Source organism: Azolla caroliniana, unplaced genomic scaffold (genome assembly GCF_043228905.1).
Source record: "Azolla caroliniana isolate FFs.n. ecotype wild unplaced genomic scaffold, voAzoCaro1.0.p SCAF_15, whole genome shotgun sequence".
NCBI lineage: Eukaryota > Viridiplantae > Streptophyta > Polypodiopsida > Salviniales > Salviniaceae > Azolla > Azolla caroliniana.
Window position 1 is genome coordinate 14,934,326 of NW_028230450.1, and position 16,825 is coordinate 14,951,150.

General features: G+C 46.0%; 1 non-coding gene across 1 annotated transcript; it reads right to left on the reverse strand.

The window, feature by feature from the left end:
• Nucleotides 1-709: 709 nt before the first annotated feature.
• On the reverse strand, nt 710-783 carry TRNAN-GUU (transfer RNA asparagine (anticodon GUU)). The gene has a single exon. It is a non-coding gene; the product is annotated as a tRNA-Asn (tRNA).
• Between the last annotated feature and the right edge of the window lie 16,042 nt (nt 784-16,825).

Here is a 16,825-nt window from a genome sequence, read left to right on the forward strand (position 1 = left end):
TACACACATACACAATACATTACATATGGATATATGCATACATATATGTACATTCTTACATGGACATACATATATTCATTTATACATTCCTACATATACATACACATATATACATAGATATTATGCACATGTTATAATCAGAAATCCATATACATTGAATCATGTACATTTACATATGCATATATCCATACACATATGTACATTTGTACATGGACATACATACACACACATGACATATGCATATATGCATACACATATGTACATTCGTACATGGACATACATACACATACACATACATGACATATGCATATATGCATACACATATGTACATTCCTACATGAATGTTTGAATGTTATGTTTAGTATGAATGTAGGTGCACACAATCTATGCATGTATGAATGAATTAATATAGCCATTGTGTCATTACAATTTGTTGAGCCAGAACACTTCTATATATCAATTGATTTTTACGTCCTCCTGAAGTTTTTGTTGAGGATTCAAAGCAAGTTATACCTGTATTTCTTTTTTAGTGTGTGTCTGTTGTTAGCTAACTTCTAATGAAATACATGAGATAACATGGTTTGTGTTCTTATCTTGCTTTAATAACATATATAGATTATGAAACAATCATAATATAGTCATGTGGTTTTTTATATAGTTCATATTTATAGGTTCAAGTGCATGGGCTTAATATGTAAACTTGACATGTTGCTCCAAGGAGGGCTTGAACCTCCGACCTTATGGTTAACAGCCATATGGTCTAGCCAACTGAGTTATTGAAGCACGTAAATTTTATTGACTGTCAAGGAATACAATCACTAATCTCACATTTATTTCACTTATTTTTGGATTTCTTTTTTCACACATAAATTATGTCTTATTTCTGAATAAAGAAATAACTATTGAGTGCAAGGCCCCTTGTATTTGCAATTGATTAATCCAAAATATTTAGTTTGAGGTGTTTGTTTAGTATATTATATATGCATCGTATTTCAATCTTCAAAGAGACCTTCTTTTCCTTATCCGTGAATTCAATTCTGCTTACCCATTGTGTTGTTACTATTTGGTGGGCCGGAACAGTTCTATAGATCGATTGAGTTTTAACTCCTGTCAAAGTTTTTGCTGAGGATTCAAAGCAGGGTATACACATCTTTCTTTTTTAATGCGTGTATCTTGTTAGCTAACCTCTAATTAAATACATGAGATAATGTGGTTTGTATTCTCATCTTTGCTTTAATAACATACATAGATTATAAAACAATCATAATTTATTCATGTGGTTTTTTATGGAGGTTGTGAAAGTTAATATGTGGAAGCTTTGACAAAACTGGTTACACCAGATAACAACAAAGAATAAACATAGGTTTAATGGAAGCTTAGAATACAATGTTCATGGGAGAGACAGAGAGAGCAGGATAGCATAATTGCAATTCAAAATAATAGCGCTTAGTATATATAATGTGCTAAGTGAGCACTTTTATACAAGTCCTGAAAAAGGATTAACAGAAGTACTGACAAGTACTTCAATGCTCATACTAGCGATTGACACTGACTCCTGAAAATATGCCTACGTACTTGGCTAGATTTGTAGCACTCTAACGGCCTACCGGTTACAATCTGATTTGGCTCCTAGTTGCGGATGCCATCCGGACCCCAATGTCATAGTGTATTTTGTACACTACTTGAAAAACGTATAAAGCACCCGATTTAATAAATATGAAGAAAATATGGGAATACATTTTACATGCATAGGGCAAGATTCAAACCTTGTACCTCCATGTTAATGATTTGGAGCCTTACTATTATACTAACATATCATGAGTGTTAAAAAAGTAGATGTCCCACATGAAAAGGTAATTTCACGCATATCTTTTAGGAAAAAGCTTTAGCTAGAAGAAAAACGCATTAAAAAGAAAAGAGCTACATCTGCAAATCTAGGGTGCATGAACACTATAGTCGAAAAACAAAACCGCATGACATTAGAAAAAGAATGTTAGAGAAAGCATATAGATAGAAAAAGCATAGATTGCTAAGACTCTCTCATCACTATATAAGGATGGGGAGCAAATTGTAATAATGTTGTTGATGCTTGGGTTTTTTATTACAATCAAAATATTGATTAATATAATACTTGTGGGATTCACAAGTTTTGATCTCTTTTTTCTATCTACTCTAATTTATTCTAAACTATATTAATTCGTGGGATTCACATTAAACTAATTCACTATATTTGTGGGATTCACAAGTTTTGATCGCTTTTCTCAAGCTACTCTGATCTATTCTAAGCGATTACATTAATTTATTACTATGATTTTAATTATTACGTTAAACTAATTTAGTATATTCATGGGATTCACAAATATCTATCCCTCTTTCTTACAATAGACACATATTCTTATTAGCCTTAACACTCTCCTCCTCCTAGTCCATAACCTCGGTGGTTTCCACTTGACTCACACAACGATCCGACGTCGAAAGGCATGACACAATTGGTGAACCCGACATGAAAACGGGTGCGTATTCCGCATCGAATTCCGACTACGACAATCATTGTGGAATGGTCACGAATTCTGACTACGACAATCGTAGCGGAATGTTCATGATGAGGCACAAAGCACACTCAATGACGACTTAAGGTGAAAAAAGCACCACACCCTTATAGAATGTATGGTTTGTTGACTCGGGAGCATCCAACCACATGACGTCTCATGAAGATTGGTTTCGGGAATTACGAAAACCCGAACGTCCCGGATATGTCGAGATAGGCGATGAAACGACCCACCCAATACAGCATATCGGGAACGTTCCATTTGGAAACGACGACAAACAAACCTACCTCAAGAACATACTGCATGTTCCTACAATCACGAAAAAGTTGGTCTTGGTCGGCCGGATTGTCGAACAAGGAATGCAAGTACGATTCCACAATAATGGGTGCTTTATCAAAAGAGGCGATCGAGTCATAGCTCACAGATGTCATGAAGGCCGTATGTTTGTCCTTGAATCGAAGGAGGTAAAATCAGCTATGTTTGCAAAGGGCCTCAAAGTTGAAACAGACTTAAATTTGTGGCACAAAAGAATTGGCCACATCAATCTCCATAAACTTCAGAACACTTTTACTCGGAAGGGTCGAGTAAGTCGAGATGTCGTTTTCGACGAGTCCGCATCTTGGTATGCACTAGAGACAAGTTCGACTCCGATTCCGCTCGACCTGAAATCCGCTGAAATAGATATAAAAATCGAAGATTCGCTCACTTGCATGTAAGAAGAAAGCGTGATTACGACAAGGCTTAGTGGGCCACAAGCGCCCCCAAGCGATCAAAGCACATCTCGGCCGAGTCCGAAGCCGAACAAAGGGAAGGAGAAAATGCCGAAGTATGAAAACGATTAGTTCGACGGAAACAAATTGAGTCACTCCCTCGATAGTGAGTTTGAAGGCCTTCACATCCAGGAGCCGGAAACTTTTTCCGAAGCCGTGAAGGACTTGCTATGGGTCGAAAAAATGAACGAGGAGATGCAGGCACTTTGCAAGAACGAAACATGGGATCTCGTTCTCCACACCACACAAGAAGGTGATCAGTTGCAGATGGATCTACAAGGTGAAGTACAACGTCGGCGTCTCCGTAAACCACTGCAAAGCTCGACTCGTAGTGAAAGGATACGCACAAACACATGTAGTCGACAACGAAGAGACATTTGCCCTAGTGCCAAAGATGACGACTGTGCGGACCGTAATTGCACTTGCAGCGGCGAAAGGGTTGCACCTCCATCAGATGGATGTAAAGAACGCCTTTCTTCAAGGTGAATTAGAAGAGGAGGTATACCTGGTACAACCACCTGGCTTTGAATCGCGTACTCATCTGAAAGCCGTGTCCCGACCCAAGAATCCACTCGACGGCCTAAAGCAAACACCACATGCTTGGCATTCGAAGATTACGCAATATCTTTAACAAATCAACTTTCGAATGTTGAAATCCGACAACTCCATCTATGTACGAAACGACTCTAGAAGATTGATTGTCATCATCCTATACGTGGATAATCTAGTTACTGGAGGTGAGCATTTAGTTGACATCAAGAAGGTGACATCCCTCCTCTCCAACAAATTTGAGATGACGGACATGAAGGAACTTCATTACTTCCTTGGAATCGAAGTAATTCGGATTCCGACTGGCATTATGATCTCTCTACGACACTACATCCTCAACTTGTTATACAAGTTCGGGATGGCTGTGTGCAAATTTGTGGCAACCCCTCTTGATCGAAACCTCAAACTAGATGCAACCTCCGGCATAGACGAGTGCAAGCTGACTCAATATCGACAACTGATCCGGAGCCTCATCTATCTCACGATCACTCGACCCGACCTCAACTATCCGGTGGGCCTCCTTAGCCAATTCATGCAAACTCCTCGAGGTATCCATTCGATTGTGCTATGCGAGTATTACGATACGTGAGTGGCATAATGGATTATGGAATCCTCTACACATCAGCCACACCAATTCGACTCGAACGGTACACGGATGCCGACTGGGCCAGCTATAGAGCTGATCGATGATCGACCTCTGGATTTGTCTTCTCGCTCGACAATTGAGCAATATCTTGGAGTAGTAAGAAGCAGCCTACTGTCGCACTTTCGAGTACGGAGGTCCAATACAGGGGCCCAACTGTAGATGCATGTGAAGCCCTATGGCTCAAGAGGATTTTGAAGGATTTGGGCGTTCCCATCAAGGATCCGACTCCCATTTACTATGACAACATGAGCAGTATATATCGGGCTCAGAAGCCAATGTTCCATGCACGCACAAAGCATATCGAAGTGCACTATCACTCATTCGAGAGTGTGTTCAGGACGAAGATGTCGATCTTCTACACATCAACACGAATCTTCAGACAACCGACATCTTCACCAAGGCCCTAGGAGCTGACAAGCTTCGCCAATTCATGTCAGACCTTGGATTGACGATCCCTGACTTGCCAAACTTGAGGGGGAGTACAAGAGAGAAACAGATACCGTCCGAACCGGGTACCAACAGAAGCGGACATCAATCGAAAGGAACCGATCCGAGTTGAGCCTGAGATTCAACCTCAACATAGTGCAATGTGTGAACACACCTTTTGAGATTCTATGATTACTCAAAGATCAAGAGTCACACCACTATCTCTCTACACATTGGGTGGAAGCACGCTACGGTGTACCAGAAAAGTACTGTTTTTGGCCACAAAAATTGTCAATACTTTCGATACTATTGGTACTGAATAATTCAGAAAAAAAAAGTAGAGAAAAAAAAAATCGATTTTGGAGAGTGGGGTGACTGTAGTACAAGTGTCATTTACTACAAGGAATGGAGGGAACACGTGAGGAGATGTTCTTTCCATTTTGGGGGCTATTTTCCCCTCACGTCGATTTTGGCGCTTCCCCTCATGTCGTTTTTGGTGGTTCCCCTCATACTCCTCTTCCTCTATCCCTCTGAGCTCTTCATCTCAGACATCCATGTCACGTTTCTGCTTTTCCTCCAATCTAAGAGTTTTGTTAGGGTTTAGGGAGCAAATCGCAGACATCCATGTCAGGTTAGAGCTTTTGAGTTGAGGATTTCTGGTTTTTTTAGGGTTTCTATTGTTGTTAGGGTTTAGGTTGAGGAACAGAGATTGTTCTAAGGCCTCTTATAACAGCCAATAGTGACTTCTTCGACAACGACTTTCTTACTTCCACCAATTGCAATTTATGTCGTGGTAATTTGGGGCTTTTTCCATCGAGGCGAGGATCCTTCCACCGAATCCAGGCGGCATATCACAAAGATTCAAGGCGTCCTCCACCATTGGAGGTTCCTTCCACTAAATCAAAGCGGCATATCACAAAGATTCAAGGCACCCTCCACCATTGGAGGTTCCATCTAGCAAATCGAGGTGGCATATCACACAGAATCAACGCTCCCGCCACCATTGGAGGTTCCTTCCATCCATTTTTTTATTTTCACGACTAAAATTTTTCATTTCTTCATTTTTCAGTACTAAATTTTTTGATTTTACAATTGTCAAATTTGTACATCATGCTTTCACCATCGGAGGTTCCTTCCAGCAAATTGAGGCGGCATATCACACAAAATCAACGCTCCCGCAACCATTGGAGGTTCCTTCCATCCATTTTTTTATTTTCAAGACTAAAATTTTCCATCTCTTCATTTTTCAGTACTAAATTTTTAGATTTTACAATTGTCATATTTGATCGGTAATTCTAATGTTTGAAACCAATTATTTCTCACTTTGCAGGCCACATTTCAAAACATTAACTACTATTTCCGGACACTTAAATTTTTTGGATAAATCTAGTGACCAAATGGGGGTCCCCAACGAGAGTGAGTTGTCAAGTAACTCATGTATATCTAAAAGGACCAAGAGACGAGTGGTTCTTCACATAGTCCGTTATTTGGTAGAAATAACGAAGAGATTTCGTGAAGAGGATTGTAGGGATATTATATGTAGAGTGTTACACCATCAACGTTGTCCTGCCGTTTGGCACTGGATCATCGCGTGAGTCGGGCGGGAACCACTAAGGTTTTGGACTAGGAGAAAAGAAAATTCTAAGGCAATGAAGAATATGAAATATGTTGTAAGAAAGAAAGATATGAAAAACTCGTGAATCCCACGAGTATAGTGTATTAGTGAGTACTCAGATTAAGAGAGAAAATAGTTAGCAAATCCGTGAATCCCACGATTATATTATATTAATCCACCCTTGTAAAATAAGCAACAACCACTATACATCTTTCTCTCTCCCTTATATAGTGTTGGAAGAGTCTAAGTTTATCACATGCAAGCATCATGTTTTTCCTAACTTTAGTTTTCATGCACACTGCATTTGCAGGATTAACTTTCTATCCCATCTTTTCTTTTAACTCGAGTGTGTATGCATGAATAACTTTTTGTACCATGCATACCTAGAACATTTACATGGGATAACGTTTAGTATAACTTTAAAATTCATAATATGCTAGTATAGTGGTAAGGCTGGGGTTTGTCTACGTGGAGGTACAGGGTTCGAACCGTGCCCTATGCACGTAATAAATATTTTTAATATTTTATTTTATTTATTATACGTACTTTAAATCAGATATAGTATTTTACATATTTCACGTAGTGTGTGATTCACACTACGACACTCGCCCCCTCCGAACCCACAGATCCTCCGGTATGTGCCGAAGTCCCCGATGCTTGCTATTCACCTTCATCCGAAGCTTCCTCCGATTCTCCCCTTAAGTCGACTATGAGTTGTAATCCACTTTCTTCGCTTTCCGCATCACCACGATCTTCGTCCGATTGCTCCTTCTTGTCAGTCTTGTTTAGGATCACATAGGGTTCTTCATCAATACGCTTCTTGAAAATCTTCACCCGTTTCCCGACTATAGGCTCTCGTAGCATCGTTCCATCCAACTCGCATAGTCGGTAAGTTTCGTTGTGGAAAACTTTCCGAACCTCGTATGGCCCGAACCACCTTTTCGCGAACTTCAACATCGTTGTATGTTGATGATCCAAACTACTATCGTAGACAATCACCCAATCTCCTTCTTCAATCTTCCGCGGTCGTAGTCGGTGCTTTGTGTCGAACCGGCTTTTATTCCGGAATCGCGCCTCTTTTTGTCAGCGTATTGCTTCCGCTACGTCTTCCGGTCTTCCCTCTAGTTGTAGTATCCGGACTGCTAGTAGTTCTTCCCGACTCATCTCTTCCTTCCACGGTAGGACTGTCCATGTCGCGATCGCGGTTTCCGTTGGCATTACCGGTGCTTGTCTGATCATGAGTTCTGTCGGCATGTAACCGGTTATGGAGCTATGCGTTGTCCGATCCGCCCATAGTGCATACGGGAGCATGTACGGCCAATCCTTCACCCTCCCGTCGCATGCTTTGGCAAGTGCTTTGACGATCGGACTATGTCCTCGTTCGATTTTCCCGTTGGCCTCCGGATTGTATGCCGTTGTTAGTGTTAATCGAACTCCATGTTTGGTGAAGAATTCCTTAGCTTTATCAAAGTCGAGTTCTCCCCGATCCGCAATCACTTTTCCTACGCACCCGTACCTGCAAAACACCTCCTCCAAAAGAAATTGGCATACCGAAGAACATGTTTTCCTTTGTAGCGCCCGACCTTCTACTTGGTTTGTGAGATCTTCCCGAGCTAACACCAAGTACTTCTTTTGTCCGATCCCAGTTGGCATGGCTACAATATCGACCATCCATTTGAAGTTGATTGTCGGTGAGAATGTCAGATGTAACTCATCTCGGTGTCGAACTCCGGAGTAGATTTGACACTTCTCGCAGTTTCCCGTGAACTCCCCTATTGTAAGGAATAGGCCCTTCTATCCACCTTCTTCTCTCGGCCACAACCGATTAATCGCGGATCAATGGAGCAGAAAATAGGAAACACACGTAGAAACAAAACGAAGAAACGCGAGTACACAAGGATTAACGTGGAAAACCCTAAACGGGGAAAAAACCACGGGAGTACAAGACTCCAAACAACACTATACAGAGAAGTATACAATGACGAGCTCCAAGGCGACGACCTTGAGCTCGCTGTCCTCGCCACAGGCGGCGGAAATACACAGAGGCGTCTACCTCTTTCTCTTCGCGCTCTCTCTCTTTCTCTCTCACACGGCTGCTCTCTCTTCACTCCTCTAAAGTGGAAAAACAGAAAAATGAGAAGCAACAGAAAAACAGTTTGCCCTAAGTCATATTTATACTTATATGACTTTGGGCTATTTACAACTATAGCCTCAGGGGGCTCGTAGCGAACATATTCACGGATATGTCCCTGCATCCGGATTGCTCTCCGGGTACATTCGTCATCCGGCACCGAAGCCGAAACCGGGCTTGTCGGCATTCATCTCCGATATCCGACCATCCCATCCGAAAGGGACCGAAATCCCAACAAACTCCCCCTTCACTTCGGCATGGGATGTCTTTCCAAACCGATCCTCTTCCGGCATGCTTCCAGCTTGTCGGGTGTGAGCACCTTGGTCAGCATATCCGACCCGTTCTCGTCGGTGTGGATCTTCGTCAGCACGAACTCCTTGTCTTCTATCCTTTCCCGGATCCAGTGATATCTTCGCTGGATGTGCTTCGTCCGGGAGTGATAGGCTGCGTTCTTCGCAAGGTGGATGGCACTCTGACTGTCGCAGTAGAGTCGGTACTCCTCTTGCCGGATACCGAGCTCTCTAATGAAGTCCTTCATCCATATTATTTCCTTGCCGGCTTCAACAGCCGCCATGTACTCCGCCTCCGTGGTTGACAACGCAACCGTCTTCTGCAGCCTCGACTGCCACGAAACAGCTCCCCCTGCATACGTCATCACATACCCTGATGTGGACCGGCTGGTATCTGCATCAGCCGACATATCAGAATCAGTAAAGCCTTCGAGTTCGGGCTTACCGGAGCCGAATCGGAGGCACACGTTTGCCGTGCCCTTCAGGTATCGGAGTATCCACTTGACCGCGTTCCAGTGCTCTTTGCCGGGATTGCTCATGTACCGGCTCACCACTCCGACTGCATATCCTATGTCCGGTCTCGTACACACCATGGCGTACATCAAGCTCCCGACGGCTGAGGCATACGGCACTTCCATCATATCCTCCTTTTCAGCCTTTGTCTTGGGACTTTGCTTGCTGGTCAGCTTGCAGTTTGCCGGGAGGGTCGATCCGACCGGTCTTGCTTCCGACATGTTGAACCGTTGAAGCACCTTTGTCACGTACTTCTCCTGTGACAGCCACAACTGCTTCTTCTTCCGGTCCCGGATGATGTGCATCCCTAGTATTTGCCTCGCCGGACCCAGGTCCTTCATTGAGAAGGTTCGGTGAAGAGCCTTCTTCAGCATCCATATCTTGACCTGGTCCCGTCCGACGATCAACATGTCGTCCACGTACAGGAGGAGTATTAGGAAGTCTCCTCCTTCAAACTTCTTCACAAACACGCAGTGGTCGGACTGCGTTTTGAGGTACCCTTCGTCGGTCATGAAGGAGTCGAACTTCCGGTACCATTGCCGGGGAGCCTGCTTCAGTCCGTAAAGGCTCTTCTTCAACCGGCATACCAGGTGCTCCTTCCCTTTCTTCTCGAATCCTTCCGGTTGCTGCATGTAGATTTCTTCTTCGAGGTCACCGTGAAGGAATGCTGTCTTCACGTCCATCTGTTCTACCTCGAGGTCCATGCTTGCCGCTATGCTCAGCACCGTCCGGATGGAGGTCATCTTCACTACCGGGGCAAATATCTCGTCGAAGTCGACGCCCTTCTTTTGCTGAAACCCCTTCACCACGATCCTGGCTTTGTATCTCGGGGGGTTTCCGGCATCTCCCGGTTTCAGCTTGAACACCCACTTGTTTCGAAGTGCCCGCTTTCCCTTCGGCAACTCCACAAGTTCATATGTGTGGTTCTCATGCAGGGAATCCATCTCGTCCTGCATGGCACTCAACCACCTGCGGCTCTGGGTGTCATGCTTCGCTTCTTCAAAGCTCTCCGGCTCCCCCTCGTCGGTTAGCAGCACGTGCTCTGGTTCCGGAAATCTCCGGGGGGCCCTTCTCTCTCTTAGAGGATATCTCCGTTCCGGAGCTTCGGTAACCGGTTCTTCCGATTCTTCTTCATCCGAGACCATTTCGGGATCGGGGCCGGTTCCGGTATCATTTTCATCTTCTTCGGCCGGTTCTGTGTCTTCACTGTCTTCGGCCGGATCCTCGAGTGCTAACCGGTCCCTTGCCGGTCGGGACTGCTCCTCGTAGAGTTGATCCTCACCGGTCGACTTGGAGCTCTTCATCTTCTTCTCCGACTCCCAGTCAGCGAGCGTCTTGTTCTCCATGAAGATGATATCACGACTCCGGAATATCTTCTTGTCGACCGGGTCCCATACTCGGTAGCCGAACTCGTCGTCGCCGTAACCGAGGAATATGCATGGCCGGGTCTTCGGATCTAGCTTTCCTCTCCGGTCCTTTGCCACATGCACGTATGCGAGACACCCGAACACCTTCAGATGCCGGTAGGACACTTCCTTACCGGTCCACACTCTCTGCGGCGTGTCTCCGTCCAAAGGTACTGAGGGTGATCTGTTTATCACGTATGTCGCCGTCGACATTGCCTCAGCCCAAAACCCCTTGGGTAATTTCGCATGCGCCAGCATACTCCGGACCCGCTCCATTATGGTCCGGTTCATCCTCTCGGCCAGCCCGTTCAGTTCCGGCGTCTTCGGCACAGTAAACTCGAGTCGGATTCCCTTCGAGCGACAGTACTCCTGGAACTGCCCCCGGTATTCCCCTCCGTTATCCGCTCGTATCGCTTTCAGCTTCTTGCCGGATTCCCTTTCCACTCTCGCGTGGAGTTCTTTGAAGACGGACAACACTTGGTCCTTTGTCTTCAACGGTGCCGTCCACAGCTTCCGGCTGTGATCATCAATGAATGTCACGAAGTACTGGGCTCCGCCATGTGACTTCGTTTCTACCTGACACACATCAGTGTGCACCAACTCCAATGGTGCGCTACGTCTCGTCGGTGGCCTTGAGTGGAAGGAGGTTCGGTTCTGCTTACCGGCCAGGCAATCGGTGCACTTCTCCAGGTGCACGTGCTTCACTGGGATGAGGTTGTCTTCTGCAAGCCTCTTCATCCCCTTCTCACTCATGTGGCACAGTCTTTTGTGCCACAGCTCACCGGCAGTGTCGGCTGCCACATTCAGCTCTTCCGGACATAACCGGGCATTCATCAGGTACAGTGTGTTGACCTTCCGGGCCCGAACCACTATCAAGCTCCCCTTGCTGAACTTCATGACACCGTTCCGGATGCTACCCGTGTAGCCTTCATCATCTAGCCTCCCGGCCGAAATCAGGTTCAATCGGACCTCCGGAACGTGTCGGACATCTTTCAGCAGCATTTTGCATCCGGTCGGGGTTGTCAACCACACGTCTCCTATGCCGGCAATCCGGCACGTACCTTCATTTCCCATCCGAACACAGCCATGCTCGCCGGCTGTGTAGGATGAGAAGTATCTTCTCTCCGGGGTCAGGTGGAACGATGCTCCGGAATCGACCACCCAGGTCGTCTCATCGCCGGCAACGTTTAGCTCACCTTCTTCGGTGATGAGCATGATTTCTTCCTCACTTGCCGCGAGTGCCGTTGTTCCTTTCCGGTCTTGCCCTCGCCGATCCGAACCTCTCCGGTCCGTGGCTCCCCGGTATGCACCGTTTCTCTCCGGTGACTTCTTCGAGTCGGTGTCGTCGGCTCCGTTGTCTTTTCGGTAATGCCGACAATTCTTTCGGAAGTGCCCCGGCTTCCCACAGTGGAAGCATGTGGGCCTTCCTCTTGACTGCGACCGGGTCCCCGACTTCTCCCGTCTTTGCGGACTCCGGTTCCATTGTCTTCCCCGATCCGATTCGGTAAACAGCATCTTCGGGTCGGAGGCCGGTTCCTTATCTCTCCGACGCGCTTCTTCATTCAGAATACTTGTCTTTACAGTTTGTAAGGACAAGTTATCTTCGGTGCACGAGGTGCTGAGAGTCACCACCAAGTTCTCCCAGCTTTCCGGCAATGTACACATCAGGATGATGGCTTGCATTGCATCCTCCAACGGGAACTTGATCGCCGCAAGCTGGTTCACGAATCCCATGAACGTGCTTACGTGTTCCACCATACTCTCGCCGTCCCGATACTTGAGATTCACAATCTTCCTCATCAGGGAGGTCCGGTTCAACGCATTCTTCCTCTCATAGAGGCCAGACAGCTTCTTCCACATCTCGTATGCGTTGGTGTCGTTCGCCACATGTTGCAGGACGCTTACGTCGACATATTGTCGGATCGTCGCTACGGCTTTCCGGTTCAGGAGCTTCCACTCCGACTCAAGTACCCCCTTCGGTATTTCCGACCTGTCAATCGGTTCGTACAGGTCCCGAACAATCAGAAGATCCTCCATCTTGATCTTCCAGTCGGCGTAATTCTGTGCATTCAGCACCATCATCATCGGCTGCCCGCTGCCGCCGCCTTCCATTTTCTGCAACAGTCGCTCTGATACCAGTTTGTAAGGAATAGGCCCTTCTATCCACCTTCTTCTCTCGGCCACAACCGATTAATCGCGGATCAATGGAGCAGAAAATAGGAAACACACGTAGAAACAAAACGAAGAAACGCGAGTACACAAGGATTAACGTGGAAAACCCTAAACGGGGAAAAAACCACGGGAGTACAAGACTCCAAACAACACTATACAGAGAAGTATACAATGACGAGCTCCAAGGCGACGACCTTGAGCTCGCTGTCCTCGCCACAGGCGGCGGAAATACACAGAGGCGTCTACCTCTTTCTCTTCGCGCTCTCTCTCTTTCTCTCTCACACGGCTGCTCTCTCTTCACTCCTCTAAAGTGGAAAAACAGAAAAATGAGAAGCAACAGAAAAACAGTTTGCCCTAAGTCATATTTATACTTATATGACTTTGGGCTATTTACAACTATAGCCTCAGGGGGCTCGTAGCGAACATATTCACGGATATGTCCCTGCATCCGGATCGCTCTCCGGGTACATTCGTCATCCGGCACCGAAGCCGAAACCGGGCTTGTCGGCATTCATCTCCGATATCCGACCATCCCATCCGAAAGGGACCGAAATCCCAACACCTATATCTTTGTACATGTTCTTCCACCAATATTTTTGTTTGATTTTCACAAAAGTTGCCCATGTTCCTCGATGTCCAGCCCAATCGGATTCGTGAAATTCAGACATCACAAAAGCTTTCTCCGTCGTATTCTTTTTCCCGGAATTCTCAGATTACGTTCACCCGGCATATGTGCTCCGAAGCAAAGTAGTCTTCGGAAACTTCTTCATTATCGGATTCGGTTATGTCATCTCCGAACCGCACCCTTGATAGCATATCCGCTACTGCGTTGTCTTTTCCGGAGATGTGTCGTACCTCCGGATTAAGTGACTTAACATATGCAATCCACCTTAGCATAGCCACATCCGGTATCGTGCAACACCGCATCATCCTGAGTATCGGAAGACAATCCGTTTCGATCACTACTTCGGCTCCGATCAAATAATCTCGATCCGATTTGATTGCCGACACGACTCCCCATAATTCTCTTTTGACTTGTGCATATCCGCGTTGCCTTTTGTTGAGAACCTTTGCTCCGAATCGGATTGGATACCGCGAACCATCCGAGTCAGCTTGATTGATGACCCATCCGATTCCGGTTGGACTTGTGTCAACCATTACTATGATGGGTTGGTCATAGTTCGGCTTCTTTAGTGCTTTTTACCTCCGTAGTGATTTCTTGAGCTTCTTCATGGCTTTGGTATGCTCCGGTTTCCATTCAAACTTCTTACCCTTCCGCAACAAGTGATAGAGTGGGTCCGCAATATGTGCATAGTGCGGAATCCATATGTGATAGAATGCACATGCTCCAAGAAACCTTCGGACTTCGGATTGTGACTTGCATACTTCTTTCATAGCTTGAATCGCATCGATCTTGGTTGGTGATGGTCTTCGGCCGTAGGGCCCACATAGATGTCCGACTACCAATATTTCTTCTTGCCCGAATGCCGATTTCTCACCGGAAAGTGTTAGGTGCACATCTTCTAACTTTCGAAGCACTTTCTCGCAATCACAAATATGGTCTACTACGAACTTTCGGCATCCCCGATCATCGATAGTTTCATCTTTTTCTTCTACCGTGCATCCTTTCATCGGAATGTCATCTAGGAATGGCATCGTTATCTCCGGAATGCAGTCTTGAAGCACCTTGTTCATTGCATTCATCATATGTGGGACCGAGTTCGTCGCCCCTTGTCGTAGCGTACACATCCGAACTAATCCTATTGATGTCTGCATGGTAGTGATGTCTCGGCTCTCCACGGCTAGTTGGAATTGGTCATACCCCGAGCATAGGTCTCCGATGGAGTATATCGCACGACTGGCAAATGCTTCCGCAAATTCGTCCACTATCAGACTGACTCCGGAGTTCCGGATCGTGACCTTGTTCACCGGTTGCAAATCTTGAATAAATCGGAGCGTTCGATGGCTCTACAATCCCCATCCCCACCTTTTCCTTGAGCAAGTCCATGATTTTCGGAATATGTGCCGGTGGCACCGGAATCGGCTTTAGGTTCCACGACACATGGTCAATCGTGAAGATCACCATCGGCTCCACTATCTTTGGGTCAACGCATCCTATTTCTTTCGATGTAAATGAAAATTCTCTCCCATGTCTCTCTAGCATCCCACGGAATCGTTCTTCTTCATTCTTTAATAGGAACCCACCTCGACCTATCCGAAGTTTCTTCCGGGTCTCATCCATGAAGGCATGTCCGATATCCATGGACTTTGGAAGTGTCGGATCCCCCGAGACTTCGTTCCTCTTTTGTTCGCTATCGGCGGGTAACAGTCCCGCGGCCGGTTTCACTTTCTTCTGCACGGTCTTGTATTTCATACTTACCATTGCTTCTTCTTTGCGGAGCGCATCTGGCCCCATTTTCACAATGATCTCGTATGTCTCGACCGATTCCACCGGGACTACCCGGTCTCCCTGGCTTGTATCTTCAGCGAGCTCTTAAAGCCGTTGTAGCGTGCTCCCATAGAACACTTCTTCGACTATTCCCACGATTTCGTGATCTTCTTTTATTATTGATGCCGACCGTAACTTATCCTACACTTTTCGCTATTCTTTCTTCATTTCTCCAGTTACGGCCGTGTACGTAGATGCCCCATCCGGACCGATTCGTACCTGTTTTGCTCCGAGAGTTTTCTTCCTGTGTGGGGTATTAGGGCTTCTCGGACTATCACTTCCCCACTCCCCAATAGTCCGCTCTAAAAATCCATCCTTGTTTGGGACAAGAGCTCTCTCTTGTTCCTTTCATGATTTGCCGGCACAGTTAGGAATTGGACGAATTTTCCTCCGCTTTGGCTCCGAATTTGTGCGAAAGCCGCACCGCTATCGAGCACCTTTGTCTCCATCCGTGAAGCCGTGATAAAGGGTTGCCCGAGGATCATGGAGTGTGAGACCTCGTCTTGTACGAAGAAATTTTGGTCGATCTCGACATCCCTGATCTTCACCATCACATCCGGACAAGCTGCAAATAGATCTTCCGTTGCTTTAGTGGCCGCCCGGATCTTCCATCCATGATTGTTGTTAATAAGCCACTTCCCCTTCCGGTAGAACTCCTTAGACATCAAATTGATCTCCGATCCGTGATCAATCAATGCTAGCACGGGCTCTTTGATGTTGCCGATTCGAACCGGAGTCTCGGTAGTTGCACGCGCCTAGTGTGGCTTTGTATAGTGGGAATTCGGTATCTCGTCCTCCACTTCGGTGTCATTCATCAGAACGGCATTTGCATTCACCATCGGCACATTTTCCTCCGTACTTTGTCTTTTTCTCTTCACGAGATCCACAAGAAGATCGTGGAACTCCTTCTTTGCTATTCCGAGTAAATCCCGAAGCGAAAATTCTACCCGGCTATCAAGGATTCTCTCTTCGAACGCCTTTTTCAAGTCCGTTTGTTGTTCGATGTCCGAGGAAAGCTTGAATGCCGGAATCGTCTTTTCTTTTCCCTTCCCTCCGGAGTTCCAGATTGCTGGTGTCTTTGATGGTCCGTGCGTCATCGTTTTTCATCCACATACACTTCATGCAATTGACATAGCGCATGTACGCTATTCTTATCTATGGGGCACTCCCATCCCGTCACTTCCTGGATACATTCCGCGGAGCTTCGGAGTTCATCATGGTCAGCTTTCTTCGAAATTTCTAACACATCCGGCCAAAAAGACGCCTTTGCTGTAGATGACTCCCCCACACGTATTCCCGCGGTTATCGC